Below are 21,926 nucleotides of genomic sequence, written 5' to 3' on the forward strand. Positions count from 1 at the left end.
AATCACTTTACATCTGATTGTCTTAATTCCTCCCATTTAAAACTAAACCACTATCATTATTTACTCATTATTTACAAGCAAGGTCCTTGTCTGGACATGTGTTTATTTAACTCCTAAGTGTTCTGTTGCTTCCACTATATCACAGTTTGGTGGAGATGAGAACCTAAAAAGTCATTTCTTAACTCAAAGTAGGCAGTGGATTGGGAACGTACTGTCTCCACTAAGAATGTTTTACATAAAGAGTATATATAAGTATTATCTTAAAGGATTTCAAACTTTAGAGTTGGTATTACAAGGTTATATAACTTGGTTAGAACTACATAGAAATTAATAGACACATTTGGAGACCAAGATCAGTTTTCACTTAAACATTTTCCATGAAGGAGCTCTACTTAAAGAACTGCACTTACAAAACAGCTGTTGCGAAGTGGCCTAGTCCAGTTATTAAACACTTGTTACACGAAATGTGCACATTCAAGCTTGCAAGCTCAGGGAACCATCTTCCAAATATCTTCTGGTTTTCCACATATTTTATTGTCACAGAGCAAAGACAATGACTTTACTGAGGAGAGTGATCCAGCCACTCAAATGATGTTGTGGTTCTGGTCTTCTCCACTGTCCTGACTTGGGTGATATGAACACAGGCATCATGAATGGTGCCCTAACAAGACATTCACCATACCTGATACTAAGGTAAGGAAGCCTGGTGGGGACAGAGCTCCTTTCTCAAGGGGGAGCACCTGTTTGAATGAACTGCCATTGCCTACACAAGGATGTGATTTAATCTACAGAGAACAATCAGCATAGAGAAATATAATGGCTGTAAAGACTCTCTTAGGTTACTCCTGTTTAATTTATAGAACTTTATAAGATGTCATCTTCTCATACACTCCAAGAAAGGTACTGTAAGGATACTGACATTTTCATTTGGAAAGGAAATTTTTTTAAAATTTATTTTAAAAATAAAAGAAGGAAAACATATTCACAAACAGACATCCATTTGCAAAATTACATAAGAACAATGCAAACAATACAGAGTTATAGAAAAATTGGTAGGAAATTAACAACGGTTATTGTATTACGTATTGATATCTTCAAAGTGGTTTCCCAGGAAAACAAATAGACATGCTAGGTGGATCAAATAAGTTATCATTATGGAAAGAAGATTTCTTTAACAGAGTAAATTATCCGTCATAAGGAAGGGGTTTTGCATGATATGAAAACTATATGGAAAATCTTTATAGTATTTCATTGTCCCAGAATTTACTTCATTTAACGTTAACAACATCCAATATACAGTTATTAATATTTTTCATTTCAAAAGTATTTCCTAATAACACCAAATAGAACAATATATGTGGGTCAAAGATGCTCCTACTAACAAAAAGGGCATCACAAACAGGGAGATATAACTAGAGAGTAGAATATAATTTTGGCAAGTTGATCACACAATTAGACTATTTAAGTGCATTTAAAATTGATGTGTTTGCATAAAAAAAAGTGAAAATCTACAGATTTTACAACTACAGATTGTTTAAGCTAACTGGCCACGAATGATGAGATCTAATCACTCATAGCTCATAGCGGAGGCACTATTTACTATTCTAATCTCCAAGCTGTGTGTCTTTTGGGACTCCTGTGTTTTTTAAGCATTGAACAAGGAAGACTGATACTTTAATTTGGATGATTTCTTAATGTGAACTGTCATTTTCTCTTATGAAGAGGTTTTCAACTGAGAATATTAAGTGAACTTTATATCTTCATCTTATAAATATCTAGAAAAAAACTCCCCGTGTCATAAGGTTCTTAAATACTGTATAAAGCAAATATTAAATTTCTTTAATTTCTAACACTGAAAGGAATTAAGAGAACTGTATGGTTAGAAGCTTTTTCAGTGTAGCTGGTTTAAGTTACCATGCAGCATTTGTTCCATCTCTTTGATGATTCTTTATGAAATAAATAAGATTTATAATCTAATAGTTGAATTTTATCATTCAAAACACTTTCTGCTTAAGCTCTTTCTCCTCCTCCTCCTCTTTCTTCTCCCATTTCTGCCCTTCCCCTTTCTTCCCCTGCCTCCTCTTCCTTTTTCCTACCAAGGTCCTGATGTGGTTTGCAGGGCAATTATTCATTGTTTGGGTCCTAGTTCATTAAGGCCAGGAGCTGCTTCCCCATTGGCTCCATCTGAGCAATTCTATTCTTCTATAAGAACAAACATCTGGTAGGACTTGGATCATCAGTCTCTAGTTTCTCATTCTCAAACTGGATTCCTGTCAAAATAATATGGGTAGCTTTTCTCCTTTTAAGCATTTTAATTTTGGGAGAATTTGAGACTTGTGGCAGAGTTGAAAAGGTACTTAGTACAACCGAGTCCCTACATACCCTTCATCAAGGTTCCTCTGAGTTAATGCCTCACATGCCCCTAAGGTTCATCATCAAAGGATTACTCTTGATGCAGTATTACAAACTACACCAGAGAAATTATTCAATTTTCACCAAATTTTTACTTTTTGTATTCCAGGGTCCAACCCAAGATTCCATTCTATATTTAGTCTTTATATCTCTGTATTCTTCTTCTATCTACAGCAATTCCTCTTTTTCTTTGTCTTTGGTACTTGGAATATTCAAACTTTCTTTCTTCCTTATTTATACATATTTTAAAAAATATTTTTATAGCATTTGTTTGTTTCATCATTATTATGAAGTTTATTGCTATTACTTTACTAAATATTTTAGATTAATATAAACAGTTTCATGATAAGTGTTCTTCTTGAGCCTCATATTATTAAAATATCTTTGAATTTAGAATCAAATTTCCCCATACGGTCAGCATTGAATCTAATCATTGAATTTGATTTAGTTCTCATCCAACTCAGAATCAAGCTCGTAAACGGAGGTGCCAGTGTAACAGTATAAACACTCATTTGCTTTTTGTTTCTTATTTATACTAATTATTGATAATTACTTTTTGCTCACTATGAAGATATAAAACATTGAACAGGAACCGACTTTTGGTTTCCTAATTCATTTTCAGGAATTTCTCCCAATTTGCATTTTTAACTATTAGTTTTGCCAAATTTATTTTGAAATAATTTCATCCTGGAACAGAGGTTTCAAATAGGCAAGGACTGATTTGGCTCAGCACCTGCCTGGCAAGCACAAGGTTATGAGTTTGAGACCTGGTACTAAAAGAAAAATGATGCGTGCTTAAATTTAAAAGAACATTACAGTAAAAACAAACAAAAAAACACATTGCCACAATCCCCCTCAAAATTGCCCCACTTTACTTTAAATGCATTTGTCCCATCATACTCTTTCCTGAGTACAAGGTGCCATCAAAACTACAGTGAATGCTACTGCCGAGTGCCAAACAATGGAAAGACAGGCTCATGAGAACATGGCGCTGTGTCTTTGTCACTAGATCTGGCATTGTGTGACTTCTAGCTCTTCCTCAAAGTCAAAATGGTCATGAAAGGGAAATGCTCTGAGTTGGTTGAGGACATCCAGGCAGCCTGCACAACTGCAGACATAGATTGTTCTAGAGTCTTTATTCAGTTTCCCCTAAAGAGAGCGTCTTTGAAAACCACAGTATCAAAATCATGGTAAAATGATCAAATATTTATACAATACCACTAAGTGAACTGTAAGCTTATTTGGGGCTTTGACAGGTTTTGCCTGAAATCATGCGGCAGGGGTGTACGTTCTGTGAAATTTCATCACCTGTACTAATTCATGAAACCACTGCAATAATCAAGGTGCAGAACTCTTCTAATCCTTTCCAACAAACTCCCCCACCTACTCCTTTATAGTCACTCCCTCTCCCGGCCCCAGCTCCAGGCAGTCATAGCTCACCTTTCCAATTCTACTATTTTAAGAATATTACCTAAAATGGAATCTTACTCTAGGTAGCAGTTTGAGATATGCTTTTCATTCAACACAATGCTTTGGACTCCATCAAAAATTTCTTTACCAGTATGTCAGTAGTCTCTGCCTTTGTATTGTTGAGTGGTACGAAATGACACGGGTGTACCACTGTCTCGAGGAGAAAATGGTTGTTCATAGGTTCTCTCACTGAAAAAGCTTACATCTCCAAAACTGTGATACTGTTTTAACAGAAATCCAGTGTTCAAAACAAATTCTAACAATGTTTCTTGTTACTATCTGTTTATCTTAGTAATATACTCAAGGTTTTTGGCTAAACTGGATAGCTTTTAATTTTACTTCAAGATCTAAGACCTTATAAAAATGATTAAGAAAATAAAGCTCAGATGGTTTGAAAACACGTTTTCAAGGCACGGAATAAATTCTGCAGTGTTGCTGATTACTCGGAAGCACCCCCCTTACTCTGGAAATAGCAATGTAAGGAGGCTGAGGATGGGTGCATGGTGTCACAGGAGGTGCCCAATAATATTTCGCCCCTCAGCATACCGGTGATTTGGGGATGGCATGGGGTACAAGCCAGGCTCCTCAGTATCAACAAGACCCAGTTCTGGGATTTGTGTCACAAATGCCCATAAGAGAAATTGTGTTCTGCTGCTGAATTCACTCAGTCACAACATGGAACCTGCCAACCTAGAAGAAAATGGTACTGAGAAGTAGAGAAAAAGCCAATCCTGCTGACACCCTTTGAATCTTCAGCTCTGGCCACCTCTTCATGTTTGGTTATAACAATGCATATGGTGCCTTTAACAAATTTCCTTTTCTAGCTGGCATCATGCTAATCAGAGTCAGTGGAGGGTGGAAGAGACATTGCCCATTGCCGAAAAGGATGGGCTTTCATTGCTGGGATCCTCTGCTCTTGTTCTGCACAGGTGGCTTCTCCTCTATTCCCCGCCCCCCCCCCGCATTCATCTTGCTTCCTCCATGCCCATTTCTGGCAGCACCCACACATGTTCAGCATTTGGTATCTGCAAGGCCCAGTGACCAAAGCATTCAAACAGCTCCCCACCTCCTCCTCTGTCATCTAAGGCAGTTTTGTAGCCCAGTATCTACTGGAGACATCACCCCAGGACTATCTATGGTAACCTAGAGGGCTCATTTACTGTAAGTTCCAGGGAAGGAGCTTCCGGAAAGTTCTATGGCCTATCCAGACAGTGACTTCTAGGCTACCCAGTACACCAAGGCCTCACCTTCCCCAGAGAGGCCTGGCTTTCAGCATGGCAATAGAATCCTTTGTGCTCAGTCTCCTTGAAGCAGCTGAGGCTGCTTCTGGTATCTGCTCTTCCTATATTCTCTTTACTCTGTACAAGCCAACCCTCTGATACGCCAAAAATTTATAGTTATAGTTAATAATTCTTTATCTTTAACTTTCTCTGTTCCAATTACTATGTGGTTTCTTTCTCCTGATGAGACCCAGATTGATACACCGTGCCTGAGGGCTGAGCTTCCCTTGGAAGGCTCAGTTTTATGATCTCATAAATTCCATTTTTTTTTGCTGATGTTGGCTAGAATTAGGCTTTTGTAACTGGAACTTGAAAAGTTCTGATACAGCTAAGATTCATAAAATTAATAGGGGGGTACTAAAGAGAAAAAATTAGAAGCCCTGTAAATATGGATTTTAAGTAAACTTAAAATTCAGATTCTATGAACACAAATTCAAAATCTACCAAACTGTTTCTCAGCTACATAGGAATAGCATGACAATGGTAACTTTTTATACAACACATCTTACCACATCCAGGAAAAACCCTTCTCCCAAGGAAATGACGCTATTTCCTTGCTGATGGTGAGTCAATGTAAAGAAGTTAACAGGAAAAGGTTAATATGCTTATGTTGATTCAGATATGACCAAGATAAACTTGTGTGAATAAGTAAGGAAAGAGTTAATATAAAGTATAGATACCAGGTAAAATACAGTGAGCTGAGCTCTCTCAGGCAAAAAAAAAAAAAAAAAAAAAAAAAAACCATAGTTAATGTTAGTTTGGGTTTTATATCTTTACCATTATTTTATATGTGTATGCAGGTTGAGTCTCAGCTGATTTTTCCCATTATGTTAATTGAAAATATCTCTCTTATTTTAAAGAAAGGATTAAATTGTGTAGTTACACTAAAATGCACAATAACAAAATCTTGAAGATTTCTAAAAAATGGTCTTAGACTGAGAAGATAACATACAAATAAACAGCCTTATCTCAGATTCTGACTGCCAAAAGGTAGGAAAGGCTACAGTAAGTTGGATATGAGTATTTAATAATCATTACATACATAGAAATTTCCAATTAGGGTCATAAGCAGTGATATTCAACATGGAATCTGGCAATACATTTAGATTAATGAGTATTATTACTACTGCTTCCACAAGGGACATTCAATTTGAGGATATGAAGTAAATCCCTTTTTATCCTGTTCCTTAATTCTCAATCTTTTGTGTAGAAATATGCCATCCAACAACTATAGCACTCTGAATGTATATAATATGCCTTGTTATTCCTTAAATAAAAGTTGGAGATTAAAAAAAAATAATAAAAAGCTACTTATTGACTAAAATCCCCAAACAGTGGAGTGTCAACTCCGATTTGTTTAAATTTGCAACCTATTATCTTTCCAATAAACCCTCTTGTCTCTTGGTGGCAAGCATTCATGTTTCTCTGCTGTCCAAGCACAGAGGGTGGGTGAAGGAATTGCCAGACTGAAGCATCTCATGCAAACCCTACGCTTCTGTCATTGCTACAGAAAAGACAAAGACCATCAGATGGTCAAGAGTCAGGAATACTTCACTTCCTTTTCCCAGCTTTTCATTTTCAAAACTAAATAAGCGTCCAAGAAATTCTAATTTATAAGCCTTTCCACTGAAGTCTGAGGTCATGTAGGAGATTGACATAAACAGAGACTTGATGATTTTTCTGGCCAAAGTGTTATTTTTAAAAAGTGACACGAAGCCAGGCATGGTGGTGCACATCTGCAATCCCAGTACTCAGGAGGCTGAAGCAAGAGGGTCGCTGTGAGTTCGAGACCAGCCTGGACTACAAAGTAAGCTCAAGACCAGCCTGAACTGCATAGCGAGACCCTGTCTCAAAAGGACAAAAACAAAACAAATAAAAGAAGTGACACGAATGATCATTGCCCTTAGTGTCTCTAAATTTTATCGCTATTTAGAAGGAATCTGTACAGTCTTATCTTACAAGTTATTTGCAATGTTTCTAATGAAAGATTAAATTGATATTTAAGCTAAAGTTTTGGATGTTTCAAATATGACTTGTATTAATCTGAAACAGAGGGATTGGATATAGTTTTCTTTTCCTTTCAGCTGTGAGTATATTAAGTTCATCTCCTCACTAAATATTCTTGTTTCCTTTTTCATCACCATTTGTTCATTGAGGCCCACTTAATTTAACAACAATGAAATGAGGGTTACATGGGGGAAGGGGATAAAATAAAGAAGTCTAGCAAGAATATCATCCAGGCTTTGTGGGCATCCAGAGCAATTGAGAAAGAACCTAGCTATCATCTACTATACTCAAGCTTTTTACTAGAATCATTGCGTGTTTTTCATTAGATTTCAAAAGAGCCTTGCAACAGAGGGGTTACTGCTTTTCTATGGAGAAAAGACCTGAGGACCAAAATATTCCACAGGTATGAATCTATTTCAAACCCTAAATGTGTTGGAATCCATGACCTATGGTTTTCCCAATAAACTATGCTACCTTTCAGTCAGAGACAAAGGAAGACAGAGAGACTGAAAAAGAAAAGGTCGTGAGACTATTACTGCATGTTCTTGCTTCTGGAGTAACACTGATTCCCTTGTGGGAACCTTGCATGAATTTTATAGCAGTGCATACATCAATCCTGAGGCAGATGACAATTTTAAAAATGTTAAAGAATGAACATCTGAAATGGAATGGAAAAATTGTGGTGAGGAGGAACTTCCTAGTGTTTACCTGATGGGGATTCCTCGTAACTGGATATTTTCTGCCTCCCTGGAAAAGATCTTTGGTTAAGCATTGTTCCTCAGTTGCTGTTTAGGGGATAACCTGAGATGCATGAGGGTAGGTCTTGGTTGTATCACTTGCTGAATAGCATCACAGGAAACCAGTGAGAGCACACAGGTGCGGTCATGAACACAGGTTCAGCGTTGTTCATACAAAAAAGATCACGTAACTGGAACTTTCTAAAGAATCTGTATTGCTATTTTGAAGAGGGAAGGATACTGGGAAAATCCTTGTTCCAGGGAATTGACACTAACTGCTCGTTGTAATCAAGTTGACACTGAACAGTTAATGCATTTCTGTTGATACAGACTACCAGGAAGAACGTGCGTGAATAGGTGATGACTGGGTTTATATAAAATACAGGTAGGTTTTGATTACACCACTGGTTTTATGATGTCACAAAAAAGACAGTGAGAGCATCAGCAAAATAATCTACAATGGTGCACGGCATCTTTTCTTTCCACAGATTTATTATTTCAATGAAATGCAGACATTCTCTTTAAAAATGTAAATTACAGTGTAAAGGATTTATACAGCTACCCTCAGTGGTCTCAAATAACTCTTACTAGCAGCAGAAATGGTAACAGAAATGGATTTCTGTTCAAAACAAAGATACAAAGATTTTTTTCCTCTTCAGAGTTTCAGATTGTGTTTTCTTATCTTTCTCTATGATACATATTTAGATTGTCTGATGAAGCTACTGGACATCCCTTTCCCCTTGAGCATGCAGAATACTGTTCCCAAGGAGAAGAGGCCCAAGACAAAAGGCAACTTTTCTCAGTCACTATTAAATAACCTGAAATTTTCTTCTCAGATGAAGCCTCAATAGATTGTCTTGGAAATCATGTTGTATATTCTCCTATTAGTTATTCCTTTCTGTGTTTTACATTGTGCATATTTAGAAAGAATTATGGTTTCTAAAAAAAAAAAGAAGGCACTGTTTCTTGTGTGTGTGTTCTGGGCAACACCAACTGTACCAGGAATAGGAGATTAACATTGAAGAGAACATAGCTGGAGCTATTCACACTATCTTTGCAACATACAGCCGCAGCATTCTACTTTTGTGACAGGAAATACCCTAACCTCATTCCCTCACATGTTTTATTTGGTATAAAAGAAGAGTGCTGTACATATAAACTGAGGATGATCACTTTAAACCTTTGTTTAAAAATAAAACATGATGGAAGTGTTTGACAAGTGCCATAAATAGAAGCAAAAGAGGAAGGATATCCTATCCTTCGAATATTTTGTGGAAAATAAGGTTTAAAATGTCCAGTAACCCCATTTTTTATTTTTCTGGGCTCTGTTTTGGGAGCTTAGTAACCTCCTAGGCCCAGTACTTTACAAACATGGCCAGAAATCAAAGCACACATCTCTAAGAAAATATCTCTTAAGATCTAGAGACATAAGACATGCTTGATCTGCTTCCTTGACAATTCCTCATTACAAAAACTTGCTGTAAATGAGCAATTTAAATTATTGCTGGAAGTTTCTTGAAATAAACAGTTTAGAGATATTTCAGACTCACATATATGCATTACACTTAATACTTAAGCAAAGTTGAAACAAATAAATTCTATATTACTTCCTGTTCTGACATGAAGAGGATAGGTGGATGGTGTATGCAGTAACATTTATGACCTCCTGCTAACACAAAAGTTTCCTTTAAAAATTTACTGGTGTTCTATAAATGGGAATTACCATTGCTTTTTTTAAAAAGAAATCTGTCAACTTTATCGTATTGTCTTTAATTTGTTATATCAGGAAAACTATTCCTCCATTTCAACAAGAATTTCTTCTGCACTGGAAAATAATGGGCTCCCTGCACAGAGTGACATTTTTGAGCCTAATTAAATAATGACAGAGTTAAAACAAGTTCAGCTCTTAGCTGATGGGCACGATTTGTTGATGTACTTCAGTGAAGCATGACAATGAGACTGACAGAGCTTCAAATTATACTACAAGAAGTCAACTTGATGATCTTGGATTTCTAATACAGAAACTATACCAGCTCTTTGGGATCAGGCATTTCCTAAAAAAATAAAACTAAGCTGTGATAGTCTAGGGGGGAAATACAGAAGTATTTCCTGAATGAGTAGCATTCTGGAGTATTAGCCATAAATGGTCACGAGATCTCTTGAAATACAAGGAAGGGGCATGATCTGTAGAGTGCTACTTCAGAGTTTATTACTAACCCTTTAATTTAGTCTCAATGCATTCATGGGAAAATCATAGTATTTACTTTTTTAAAGAGACATCTCTCACACAGAAGTCAGCAATATTTTATATTTCAAGGGAGCTCAAGAAAAGATTTTGAATATTTTCACTACAAAGAAATTATAAATGTTTGAGTTGAGAGATATACTTAATACAGGAACACATGTATTGAAATACCAGACTGCACTCCATAACTGTTATAATTATGTTTCCATCAAAACTAACACAAAACTTTAAAAAGAAAAGGTCTCTCTGTATAGAAAATGTGGTGGTATGCTACTGTGAAGGAGAAAGCCTGGGTCCCTCAACTGTATCCAACAAAAAAGAAAATACTTTTCAAGCATCTTTCTCCTACTTCTTGAGTGCTATCAGCATTATGTACTTGATTCTTGGCTTTTCTCACTTGAAAGAATTTTCAGAATCTGCCCACTGAGTCATAACTTCGGTGTGACAGAAATCTGGATAAAGAGTAGAAAAACATGGAGAAAAAAGGAGAGGACAGGAAAGGAAAAGGAGCTGACCTACTTGGATTTCAGAGGGAAAACCCCACATGTTTTGAGGGTTCAGATATGCTTCAGGGCCAACTGAAATGAGCAACAACTGGAATTCAGGGGAAGGACTGAAAGAATTTTGAGAGGTGAAGCAATAAATTAAGAGTTGGGACATAATGCCACATATTTTGAGGGACTTTTGGGGGGTTTTTTAATACAGACACTAGACCCCGTTTCTTGAAAGCAGTCTCACCTGTGAGCAGGCTATGTGGCCTGGCGTGTGCACAGGTAACATATGATTACTGTGCTTCTTTCCAATCCTAGGCTTTGGAATGTTCCTTCAGGACCCACAAAACCTGAATTCTTTTAATCTGATAACCATGTTTTATCAGAAATACAGTTTTAAAAGCTGTCCAAAGCTGTAGATTTTTTTATAGGAGCACGATGCTGAATTTTTCTATGTAATTATTTCAAGTTTATTTAAAAATGTTGGATCACTGATAGGCAAAGTACAATCACCATATCATTCATTCCTGTTCTTGATTTTCCGATGTCATTATTATTTGCAGTGTTGCATTATATTTGTTCTTTACAGATAGGAAATGAGCTTTTCAGTATCTTTTGCAGCTCCCTGTAGCTACAGCCTGACCCTACTAACACATGCAATTCTCTTCATTAAACTGGTCATTTATTTCTGACTTATGTCACTTGTCTGTCCATTGGGGCTCACCAAAGGCCTCAGCTGACCAGTCACTCACATGACCAAATACAGTGGTGCCTTGGTTCCTGAGCTTACTTCTTTCCACGATCCTGGTGGCGAGTGAATTGCAAGCACATACCCCATAACAAATTCTGCCATCACTGTATGTGCTTGTACAATTTCAGAACAGGGGCAAGGGTGCAGGGTGACCCAGCCTGGAACACCTCAAACTTCTACCCAGAACTCAAACACATCACTGTTGTTGTCCAGTTAGTTGCCAAATCAAGTTCCATGGCCCAGAGTAACTTCAAAGGAAGGAAACTATAATCTGCTCATGTGTCTGGGGAGCAGAGGGCTAGAAATATTTAGGGAACAAAATTCATGACCATCACGGTATTTTCCACACATATAATGTCCCTTCTGGGGTCATTTCTCAAAGCCTATCCATTAACTAGAGAACAATATTTTACATTAGTATCTCCAGCCTTTCCCTTTAAATAGGCCTTCCTTCTGTATGGGAGCATGTCACACTCAGAACTGAAAAACACTTCATGGGTAGATGGTAAGGCCATTATGAGCAAATATGCAAGAGGCCGGCACAGATTCCCAAAATGTGGACGTTGAGTTCTAATTCCACCTACATTTTCAGACAATTAGTCTTACACATTATTTCATGCAGTTCCTTCCTTTCTGTGACTCCTCCTTCCTCTTGGGGGTTGGCCAAGGTACCCACTCAGCAGAGTGTTAACCAGCACTGTGACCTCAATTTGCGTATAAACCTGCGCTTTGGTTTTTACAGACTTTAGTAACAACAAACGTTTACTGATTAACGGTTAAATGCCTGCTATCTTTATTTTTAGGCCAGGTTTTCATTTTTTCCAATTAGTTCATGAACAGCAAAATCGTATGTGAAACAGTCTCACTCAACTTGGCCAGAAACAAAAGACTGGGGCCTGGAAGAATGCTTACTCAATATTCCCTAGACTAGCATATTTCTCAGCAGAGACAAGAGCATATACTGTAGCCATGGAAAATCTGGAGGACGAGAGTGCTTGAAAATACCATTTATACGACATCAAACATGAGCCCAATGTAAATCTTTCCCATATGTGATGACTGTTTGCTGTCCAGCTTCCAGTTCTAAAAGAGACACTGTAAATATCTCAAATTCTCCTTTGTAATTTCTACCAAAAGTCTGCAGCTGACTTTATGCTGGCAGTTGAAAGAGCAGTTTTCTAATAGACTGGAGAGAGAAATATTTCACTCTGGGAAGAGCAAAAAGATAAAATGGTATAGTTCAGGTATAAATTGATACCATGTTCCTATCTCAGAAGAGGCCTAAATTTCAATAAAAATAAATTGCCCTTAAAATAGTGGATACGATAAATCTAGAGACAGTCAAAACACAATCAACCTTGAATTCTGAATTGCACCCTAAAAATTCTGAATGTATTGGCCCAGGATATAGTTATGGAGACCATTTTCAACCCAAATCAAGGTAGTGTGAGAACGAACGATGTTCTGCCACTCTTACATGTGGAAAGAGAAGTCTGAGAACTGCAGTCCCTCTCAGACAGGTAGTAGGTGTGACACAATTAGTACATTGTCCAATTTCACAGGGTATTTAGATGACGTAAAGCAGTGCTTCTCCAAGTGTGGTCCACAGACCACCTGCATCATAATCACCTGGAGCTGTTGTCCAAATGCATATTCCGAGGCCCTTGTGTCACACTGACAATCGGATGCTCTGAGCAGGGGCCCAGAAACATGCGTTTGAAGTTCTTCACGTTGTATTTGTACCTACTAAAAATATTCTAATGCACAGAGATTTATATTGGGAGAGAACAATAGAAAAAGATATGCAAAATCAGAGGACTGGAAAAAAAGCCAGAAAGTCAGGCAATGAAAAATAAAACATTCTTTCTTAGATCCTAAAGAAAGGATATGTGAGAACTTCGGAGTATTAGAAGAAAGACCTTATGGGTCATTGAGTGAAGCTTCTGCAGGGAACTCTGACTGCCTTGCAAGCAGGGGCAATCACCCTCACCACAGGGCAGGTATGGGAAAGGCTGCTGCTGTCTTCCTCTTTTCCCAAGGCTTTCTGGCCTGTTATCATGAATATCAGGAGCCTACGACAGGGCTGGTGAGGCAGAACACCTGCCCCTCTTGGATTATCCATGTCCACAGTCTGCTTCTTTTGGCTATCATTGGGCTTCCACTGCTAATTCAGCTTTCATTCTTCTCTGTGGCATCAGATTTGGGGCTCTCCTATCATAAACTGAGTTTTTGCTTTTGTGCAGGCTTCATCTGATTATCTCACATCTGGTGCCTACTCGTTGGGGGGGTCCTTCTTGCTCACCATCTCTTCCTGAGCAATAGTCCCATCCTTGAACTCCAGTCAGTCTGCTACCTGATTTCTCCAGGCTTGATCTACTTGGTGCTCCGGCCCTTAGACCCCTTTGGAGTTTCTATCCCACCCCTGGGAATGCACCTTGCAATACCTCATTGTGTGTACCAATCCAGAAGCTCCACAAATCCCAAGTTTTCTAGGTCTCTGTGGAGGTTCCAAGCCACAGGCATGATTGATTAGATTATCGACCAGCCCTTCTCACTTCCCAGGAGGTGGTGGGAAGGGGAAAGCCCTGCCCTCTTTAATGCCTTGATCTTTCTGGAGGCCAGCGCCACTCCTGAAACTACTTAGGGGACCCAGACACCACTGTCTCCCCCGCACCACTATCTTCCAACAGACATCACCATCTTCCCAGACACCACCATCTTCCCAGCACACAAAAACAACATGGTGGTACATGCCTTTGTCCCAGCTACACTGGAGGCTGAGACAGTAAGATCTCCACCAGCCTGGGCAACTTAGTGAGACACCGTCTTAAAATAAAATATGAAAGGGTTGGTATGTTGCTTCATAAAATAGAGCTTGCCTAGCATGCATGATGTCCTGGGTTCAATTTCTTGTACCACAGCTAATTAAGTAATTACTTAAAAGCTAGATGCCAGGAACCAGGAGCAGAACTCAAATGTATACTTCTTGATATACTTTATCCTGAAAAAAACAGAAGCAAATTTCCCTTTTTGCTTTTGGCCTCCACAGAGCCCATAGCTTAGAGCAGATGTTTTGGGCATCTGACCTGTGCTCTAAAAAACGGGGAAAGATCCCTTCTTACAGTGTGAATTGGCTTTCTGAGGCCCTTCCATCCAACTGATAATCTTTCTGACCAATACATAGAATTTCAGCATTAACTTGGATGGCTTAATATAGGTAAGTAGTAGAAAGATAATAGATATTTAATGTCCTGAGAAATCTGACTTTGAATGACATGAAAATGAAATTCTGAGGTTCTATTCAGTAGTCTAAAGTGAAGATTCTTCTACAAGATTAACCCTCTCATTCCCTGATCTTCCTACCTGTATGCTTTAAGGCAAATCCTTTGTCTTTCTAGGATTGAAATCCCTTCACTGTCAAAGGAAAACAAGTACATGTTCAACTTTTGATAACACTATAAGCCATGATTTTCACAGCTGGACTTTCTATAATGAAGCAGATAGTTAAAACTAACTGGTTTAAGTTAAAACATAATTTATTATTGAGGGACTATATACAACATCGGGTGTGTAAAATACACTTCCTTACTCTTTCACACTGGCAAGTGACTGTAGCTAGGGCCTCTTTCCTGTACACCCTCTGATGTCAGAGACCTATGGGCTGGAGTGCTGGATGTGGGGTCTAGCTCATGGTCATTATCTCTGGACACATGGGAGCCCATGAGAGACCGATTTTTGCATCCCTGTATGATGCTGGACACAAACCCGCAGCACCTGGCCTTGGTCCCCACTATCCTTGCACCCGTGCTTTTTCAGGTTTTCCTCTCCCTGCTCCTTCTGAGCCCTTCTCTGCTGCGCATGTAGGGCCTGGGGACACCCCCGAGGTTGTACTGGACATGTCTTCTCCGAAGTCCCTCTCTGAGCACCCAGCACCATGCACAGCACCGAGGAATGGTGTGGCATCCTCTATACTACAGCATAAAGGGATCCAGGGCTTCCTCCTCCTTGGATTTCCCAGCTGTGGTCTGGTTTCCAGGCCTGTCCCTCCTGTGCTTCACTCCTGGAAAACGTGGAGCCTTGACTCAGGACCCCACTTTCCCCACACCCCTGACTCTCTGAGCCTCCCTTTTGTGTTATTATTTTGCTCCCAATATTATGAGAATCATTATCTGCTTGAAGGTAAGGAATATTAATCTGTTTTCTGTTGCCATTGTAGTTAGAATTGAAACTTCTGTTTATGGTAGTGCTGGGGATTGAACCCAGGATCTTTTAAGACTGAGGCACATGCCCCTTCCCAACTTTTTTCAAAATTTTGAGACAAAGTCTTGCTAATTCCCTGAATAGGCTGGACTTGAACGAGGGATCCTCCTGCCTCAGCCTCCCAGAGTGCTAGGATCACAGGTGTGTACCACTACAACTGCCTCTAATTTAGACTTCAAACCCCAAGACCTTATGAGGGTACCTTTGTGAAACCCAAAAGCTGTCATAAACAAAAATATCTAAAAATATTCCAAACTCAAAACTTACTTCAAATAAACACCCCAAAACTGTTTTTCGAGTGATCCCTTTCTTTTTTGAGAAAAAGAGCAATTTTTCTTTTTCTTTTTCGAGAAAGAGCAATATTTCTTATCAAAAGAATGAAATTTGAGCAAAACCAAATCTCAGTGCAGTAGACCATGAGTTACCTTTTCAAAATATTTTTCTGAATATCAACATAAAGTCTAAGTCTCCATGATGTGACAAGATGCCTGAGAACTCCAGGGAGTCACAAGGGCTCAGGGATAAGGGACACTCAGTGAGATACAAGAAGTGTCACCTGGTTTATTACAAAGTCTAAATAAATAAAATATGAAATGTATGCAGAGCAGAGCTCTGGACCATTTTACCAAAAGGAAAAAGAAGCAGGCTCAGGTCCTCTTGTCTACACGGTTTTACTTCCTTCTCATTGATGAGTTGAGCCCTGGAGTGTGAAGGTTGCTGGTCCATCCTGTAAAATTTCCTTATGTAAGAAGATCTCATGTGAGATATGTGGCCACTTGTAAAAGTAAGGTGAGAGGAATATTAGACCTCAAAATTAGAGTTTGACATAACTTTAAATCACTTAACCTACGGGCCGGGGATATAGCTCAACGGCACAAGCTCCTGCCTGACAAGCACAAGGTCCTGAGTTTGATTCCCGGTACCAAAAATTAAATAAATAAATAAATCACTTAATCTAGTTTGGCCATTTTTGGTCAACAGAAGTAAGTTGGGGCTTAGTTACAGGACCTTTATTTTTCTATTTTATTTTATTGCCACAAGTTTCCAGGACATGTTTCCATTTCTTGTGAGGAGCTGGTCCATGCACAGGACACATCTCCATTAGATCTAGCCTACAATTTGCATTTGTAAGTAATTGAAGAGCTGATGAAGGAAGTGAATTAAGCCACAGAACCCTTGATGGCATGAAGGAGCCTAAGGAGGAAAATAAAACAAATACTGACACTCAAATCAAGGAGAAGGGAAGAAGCCAGGAGACTTGTAAAAGGAGGGAAGGGAAAAAATTCCTGGAAGCTGGGGGTGGTTGCAAAGGCCTGCAATCCTGCTCTGAGAGGCTGAGAGAGGAGGATCTCATGTTTAAGGTCACCTTGAACAACTTAGCAAGAGCCTGTCTAAAAAAGGAGCGTTTGTGGGGTGGAGATGGGGGTGAGGATACAGCTCAGTGCAAAGGCAGAGGATGAACACTCAGTGTGGGTGTTGGAGGTGGGTGGGAGAGGAGGAGAACCAGGGGTCAGTACCAGACCCTGGCATCAGAAGACAGAACAGTCTCAGGAGGAACATGGTAGCAGACACTACAAATGGCAGAAAGAGCTGGTAAGGATGTAGAAGTGCTATCGGATTGAACTCATGATGCTGCCATCTTTAGCAGCTCTGGGAGGTGATTTCAGTTGTGTGGTAGAAATAAATCCCTAACTGTGAAGGGCTCTGGAGTCAGGGAGGCGAGGAAGCAGAGATGGACCACAGGAACCCTTCCTGGCACCGGGGTGAGAGTGCGTAGCTAAGGGAGTTGAGTGCTTACTTGTTTGTTCAGGGCAGCAGGGGTCTGGACATCAATCGCCTATGCACAGAAGAGAAGCAAAGGTGCATCCGAGGACCTGATTCATAAAGCAAGCCCTTCTTCTGTCTTTGTAAACATTTTGCTTTAAATTTCCATAAACACCAGTGGCCCAGGAAATGCTTGAGCAGATATTCATTAACAAAATGACAGCTGTTTTAAAACGTTCCCAGGGCCATTCACTGTTTGTCACTCCTTGTGTAATGAGCATTTCTGGCCCGGAATCTTGACCTCCCTCCAGCCTAAGAATCCTTCTGTGCCCTGGGGATTTTCACAGCGCAGGGGACATGGCCAGCCTCTTACTCAGACAGGAGGAAACTGCTTTCCCTTCCTACTCCAAGTGAGTCCACTCCTGGTCACTACTTCTTGGGGCCAAGTATAGAAATTACCAGGAAAACTTCAAATTCTAGGTCCTAGATGAGCAATATTTGTGGACTTAGTTACCCCACTCTATAAAAAAATGAATTCAGAGCTCATTTCTAAATCATTACACCTTTCAAATAATCAAATGAACAAAATTCCCATGTACAAGAGAGCATATCTTACTTTTACTTCCAACAGAACATGTTGGAACGCTGTAGGTCTCAAAGATGGGAAGACTTTGTTTTATGTACAGGCATAGAATACAACAGTATACAACTGTATGCTGTTTTATTTTCTCCCAAGTGTCCTGAATTGCACAGAAATATTTCCCATATCTACAGCAAAATAAACAAAGAAATTGCATAGAAAAACATCATAATTTCTTGTCCTCCAGCTCAACTTTTTGAATGTGAATGATAGCCTACAGACACCTGGTATTTTTTCTTCATAGTATCTTGTAGCTCCAAATTAGCATTTGCTACAAGCAATTTCACAATTTATTAAATGCTATTGCTTAGTGAAATGTTCGTGTTTTAGCAAAACCCAACAGTTAGTAAGCAGCTCCCGTAATAAGATGCAAAATAAAACATAGTTTCAGCACCATGTTATTTGTTAATGCTCTTCTAATTTAAGGTTTAAAACTTGTATTCATGCAACACTTCACTGCATCACTGTAAAAGGACCTTTGTCTTTGACTACATTATCTCTTAAATTGTCCAACAGCACCAATCTAGTTCATTATGAGGCCAATGCAAAAGGTAGACTTGAGTCAGTCTGAGCATCCTTTCTTCTCTGCGAGATTGTAACTGAAAATTAACCAAATGTGAATTTGTATGACCACAAAGCAGATCTTTCTCTGATTTACAGCTTCCAAAATCTCCACTGAACCACTCTCCAGGCCACAACCTGTAGCACGGAGCTTGGAAGCTCCTTGGAAAATATAAATCTTACTCATTGACTCCTAGTTTAGAAGGGACTGGATTCTGAGGCCTCTGGGGCATTTTTAGGTTATGCTGACAAAGATGTTTGTAAGTGAGTGCTAAGATGCTTTAACTTATTTAAGTGGCTTCTTCCCTTTCTGGTTTAAAAGAAACATCTTTCTAAATTAAAGTCCCCCTCAATGCGTATTTGACTTTTCAGGAATTTTAAGTTCAGGTTTGGTGGTATGAAAGTTCTCATGGTAAAAGACACAATTGTGATATGTCAAATTTCCTGGGTAGGTATGAACGTGAAAATTAAATTTGGGTAAAAATGAAAGACTCAGCCAAGTGAACAAAGTTTGATGGTACTGACAGAAAATAGTGCTTTTCAATTTAAAACTGTTGTGCTTCAATTGAAATAGCACTTTATTTTAAAAGAAGTTGGATGATTTAACTGAAAGGAAGGAGCAAAATCATGCAAAAATTCTAAATAATTTATTAGAGAAAGATTCCAAATATACGCAGACCCAAAATTCACTATCGCCCCAAAGGGAGTTCCTAACTCACAGTCTCAAGCTAAAGAGTCTATCCTATATGCCACAGGACGCTTTGACACTCAGGAAAAATTACCACAGTGAACATGTAAAATTTGTTTCTAAACAAAAATAGTGGAAAGATCTGTAACACAACTCTTACAATTCTCAATATTGTTGTACATACAAGCAATTAGCAAAGGAGTCTAATCAAAGTTGGAATTTAGAATTGCCCTGGACTAAGTTTATAGTTTCATGTATCTCTCCCAATAGTTTGAGTTTTTTTCCTTGCACAGAGTGATATTAGTAAAAGTAATTACTATAATTATCAAGGTCAAGGAGAAATTAGTGATTTCTTTTTACTCTGAAAAGCACAGCATACACACATAGGAAGGTAAAACACATCTGGTTGTATATCATGGTATTAAATTCAACACCTGCAGCTTATGAAGTTGCTCTAGAGTATTTTTCAGCTTAAAATAACATGCAAGTAAATTACAGTTCAGTTGAAGAAATCCAAATGTCATTGAGAAAATAAGTCTTGCCTCATTCATGTTTCCTTAAACTATGATCTCCACATATTAGAAGTGCACAACCTGGAGGATTATTTTTCCCCTTTGTCTCCATCACACAAAGTATCTCCCTGTCACTTCCCAGCTCTGCACGTACACGAGTAGGCTGCACATGAATGGGGCTGAAGGGAGACGCTCTGCCCTTGATCAGCATTAGGTGTGCCCTGAGCATGGGTGAGTCACTGACTCCCTGCTACACACCTCCAGGGACTTTATAGCAAAGAGAACAAGCAGCACTTTCTGTGATGGACGGAGTAACACATTACACAATCCAGAGTCACTTCCATGGCAACCTCTACTACACAGCACAACTAAGAACCTGGGCACGGGCCCAGCGACTCCACAGCACCCAAAATAGATATCACTGCATCTCAGTCTTTTCCTCAAAGAGGTTCTCTTGGGATCGCGTATAAAGTCTCCTATTCCATCCAGAATTCTTTTTATATGATTATTATTTGTTGTTCTGGGGATTGAACCCAAGATTTTTTGCACTAAGCTATAACCCTATCCCTTTTTAAAATTTTTATATTTTAAGACAAAATCTCTCTGAGTTGCTAAACTGCTCAGACTGGGTTTGAATTTGTGATCCTCCTGCCTCAGCCTTGCTCAGCACTGGGATTACTGGAATGTGTGAATACATGCAGCTCCATCCATATTATATTCTTCATTTGTTTTTTTTTTTTTTTTTGGTTTTCATGGTCATTACACCCAATGATAGTTCCAAAAAAGTGGCTGAGCAAGAGAGGAGTTACTGAAAGTATGCAAACTGTCTATACTGGGAAGTAAAGAATCCATTCTTCTTGGATATGGAAAGTGGACATAAAGGAAAAAATGTCCCCTAAACATAATCACAGAATTCTGTGATTTCATGATCACAGAGTAGTGATCTGTTAGGGATTTTTTGCATGATTTATTGATTCTGTGGCCATCTGCTGTAAGAAGTGACAGCTTTGCGTACCACAGGATGGACCAGAGACACTGCTGCATCACAAGGCAGAGCCGTGATAACAGCTGGGTAATTCCCAAATCACGAAATTGTATTTAATCTCTTTCAGAGCGAGCAATGCATAGAGTGGATCTCAAAAAGATAATCATCAAAACAAGACTAAACTCTTTAAAAAAAAACAAAACTTTTTTTGGAGTTTTCACTGAGAAACCTGTAAACTTCACTTCTCAGAAGCCCTTAATTAGTTCTGTGGCTGCTTTGTGGACCAGCAGCAGCTACTACAGATTAGCTAGCGTGGTCCTTGGAGAAAGAGTGACACCTTGAATCATAGGGGTCCTCAGGATTCTTCCTGTCCATCTCATGGTCACTCTGGACCACCTACCTGCTTCCATGCTGGAAGCCCCTCCTCATTCCTCAGCTCAAGGGCTTCACCTCAGCTTGGAAGTGTAGCCCAGGGGACATTTAAGGTGGATGAGTTTAAACCAAAATAAACTTTACTTTAAAAGAAAGAGCAGGCTGATGGAATGTTTTAAAAAATAAGTGAAAGTGAAGAGAAGGAAGGGTTAAGATGGCGATTGAAATAAACGAATTGGAAGTAAAAGCACAATTCAAGAAAGTACGTTATCCAGGTCAGACCTACCAAGTCCTGAAGAAGTTACTGAGCTTGGACCGAATCAACGGAAGTGCAGACGCCGGTCTTCTCAGGTCCTCTCACCCACCCAGCCTGTACTGACTCTGTTTTTCAACATGAAGATGTATCCCCACAACCTAGTTAAGCATTTCTTTACAGCTCTAATATCAAAGTGTAGCCCTGCTAGCCAGTACAAACAAGAAAACACACACACACATACGCACACGACACAATGATAAAAATCAAAGCTAAACTAAGCTTCAAAATCAAATAACAACCCCTTGCTTCCTGAAAACAAAATGAAACAATTCTAATAGGTTCAATTGTCAACAGTTACAAAACAATACAGCCAAATAGGGTAGATATTTTAAAGAATGTTTTCCTCCTGACTCGAGGTGAGGTGGGGTTCAAATGACTAGGGACAATTGGTCCCCAAAACAAATGGACCCTGCAGATTTCAGTGAGTGAAAAACA

The 21,926-nt window shown here is 39.0% G+C and overlaps 1 protein-coding gene across 4 annotated transcripts in view; it reads right to left on the bottom strand.

Moving 5' to 3' along the window:
- The window catches only part of Arhgap24 (Rho GTPase activating protein 24), a 438,515-nt gene that overhangs the window by 163,269 nt on the left and 253,320 nt on the right, over positions 1-21,926 (bottom strand). Inside the window, exon 1 of one of the 4 annotated variants that reach the window (XM_005401373.2) lies at positions 21,462-21,870. The exons of the other annotated variants lie outside the window; for them this stretch is intronic. The gene's annotated coding sequence lies outside the window, so the exon portion shown is untranslated. Of the gene's footprint in view, positions 1-21,461; positions 21,871-21,926 lie in introns of those variants that run through there. 4 annotated transcript variants of the gene reach the window in all.

This window comes from Chinchilla lanigera, unplaced genomic scaffold (genome assembly GCF_000276665.1).
Source record: "Chinchilla lanigera isolate Chin_1 unplaced genomic scaffold, ChiLan1.0 scaffold00073, whole genome shotgun sequence".
Taxonomy (NCBI): domain Eukaryota; kingdom Metazoa; phylum Chordata; class Mammalia; order Rodentia; family Chinchillidae; genus Chinchilla; species Chinchilla lanigera.